Source organism: Capsicum annuum, chromosome 1 (genome assembly GCF_002878395.1).
Source record: "Capsicum annuum cultivar UCD-10X-F1 chromosome 1, UCD10Xv1.1, whole genome shotgun sequence".
Classification (NCBI taxonomy): domain Eukaryota; kingdom Viridiplantae; phylum Streptophyta; class Magnoliopsida; order Solanales; family Solanaceae; genus Capsicum; species Capsicum annuum.
The window spans coordinates 166,374,097-166,376,840 of NC_061111.1; positions in this window are offsets into that span (position 1 = coordinate 166,374,097).

Genomic DNA, 2,744 nt, shown 5'->3' on the forward strand with positions numbered 1-2,744 from the left:
ATTTATTGGGTAAATATCATGGTAAGTTAAATATCACTTTCTTTCATAAAAGTAATTTATCTATTTTTCCTAGCACAAAAATAACTAAATTTGGGTAAACTAATACAAAAATTACATTAATTGGAAATAATGTTTTTTTTATGCACATTTTTCGTTGTTTGTCTAAACTTTATGGTCTTGCATAATTTACTTTTGAAATATTATGAAAGAAAAAAAAAAAAGATGATAATGAGACAGACGTGTTTACCATTCGTAGAATGAAATAACTATTAGTTTCATGATTATTAGTCATAATCATGACATCTCTTCTAAAGTGTAGCACAAAGTAGAAATATAACAAGTGAACGTCATTTTGGATTGAGTTGGTGTTAAAAGAATTACCATGTATTAATTGGTGCTAAAAGAATTACCATATATTATCTCAAAATACTTGTGTATATCCGATTATGACATTAGAAATTGAAAATGATATTTACTATTTCAAATGGATTTCTGATGGGGTCGGGTCAGAATTGGGTGTTTTCTAAAATTCATTTATTAGATTTAAATTATAAGAAAAGAGTGAAAACTAGTAGGTTGATCGGAAAAGTATATATTCTGGTCAATGTGATTTTTATGTTAATTTATCCAAATTTTAATTCTTTTTGTTAGAAAAAATAGTTAAGTTACTTTTGTAATAAAAATAATAGTTAACTTATCATACGTGAAATATACTCTTATTTATTAGATCTTAACTGTCTTGAGCCGGGGTCTATCGGAAACAGCCTCTCTATTTCTTTAGAGATAGTGGTATGGACTGTGTACATTCTACCCTTTCCAGACCCCACAATGTGGGAATATACTGAATAACATTGTTGTTGTTATTAGATCTTAACTTTCCAAATGACAATAACAATATAATATGTTACATTAAATAAACATTTAATTTGATTCAACCACAATGCAATTTGAGCTAAATATGATTTGCAATCATGCTATTTGAAGAAAAACAATTCCTCTTCCTTCTTATTAAATGTGATGAAGGTATTTCTATAATTCAACTATTAAGTTAAGTGTTTTCTGCTTTTAATATCTATATATATTATAAAGCAGAGGACGAAGCACTACAATTAGTCAAGTGACAATCTATTGTTAATCACGTGGTAATTTTTAGGATAAAGTTAAATTATTATAATAAAGTTTGAATTAAAGAATATTAACTATTTGAATTTGAAAATGTATTATTCTTTTAAAAAAAACCACTGACTTAAAAATAGAAAAATATGATTAAAGAGTCCTAAATAAACTCTTACTATTTCAAAAATTTATTCCTTTTATATACTATAGAATATATTTGTATACATTTAACTTAATAATAATCTACAATCTATATGTATAATCTATAATATATTAAAAGTGTGAAGCCCCTTAGAAAAGTAAATTGAACTTTTTGCCCTTCATTAAAAATCTCTGTAATAGATAAAATAGTCTTTTCACGCATTTTCTCTAATTATAGTCATTTAATTATCATCCTAATAAAATTGACTAAAATTTTAATTTTTAAATATTTCCTTATTTAAAGTATAAAAATTACAACTAAATACTTTCTTGGTTCCAATCATATTAACTAAAATATTGATAAAATAAAATATATTAACATAATTACTGTTTTTTTCCTCTGTATGCTCCCCAATTATTGTAAAATAAAGTCAAACTTAAGATACTTAGTCCTTTAATATAAAATAAAAATCAAGTTGTGAAAATTGGTACCATAATTTAAATAGTTTTCGTACCCAATTGTTACCATAATTTTATCTATATAAATAATTTTTGTACCCAATTGTTTGATGTAGTATTAGGATTGGCCCTATTTTTTACTCATAGATTTGACCTTTTTACCTTTGAAGAAAGGGCAAAGAATTTAACATATTTGATTTTCACTTTTCAAATAAACAAAAATTTATATTTAGGTAATTCCTTTTTTAGGGAAAAAGACTTGTAGTTCTATAAATTGGGGATCCTTTTCCTTCTAGGAGAAACTATTCTCTCGATTAATCCTTTTCGTTGATATCACTCATATGTACATCGATAATTGATCAAACCAATTTAATATATTTTTAGCATATACGTAATTATTTTTCTCTATATTATTTTACTTCGTTTTCTTTGTTTTGATATTCAGTTCCTTAGTTTTCTTTTACGATTATTGAAGAATAATGTTTTATTTTGATGAATATTTATTTTACGTTTTGTGATATAATCGTTAATTGTATTTAAATCTAATCTGCATCTATTTTACGTCTTCTCTTCTTATTTTCAGAATTAGAATGAGATGAAAATTTTCGTCCACAAGATTATCGACTTCAAAGAATGAAGATCTTTGTTATCAAGGAGGACCAATTAATACAAGGTTTTTTATTTTTCTTTTTCTTTTTTTTTTTTACTATAAAATGTAAGGAGGGTTAATTAATACAAGGTTTTTTATTTTTCTTTAATTTTTACTATAAAATGTAACACTTCTTAATTTTTAGTTAGATTTAATTATATATATTTCATGTTCTACGTAAAGTATATCAATTATATTTATAGTCATGTGGTTTAAATATATATTATCTTACACCTTTTGATTTTCAATTGCTTCTCTTCTCATGTTTGAGGTGTCATTCTACAACCTTCGTATTTTTCCTAATTAGTTTACAGTTTGTTTTAAATGATTTTATATGGTTTTGTATGAATATATTAATTTTATGTTTAAGTGGTTTTTG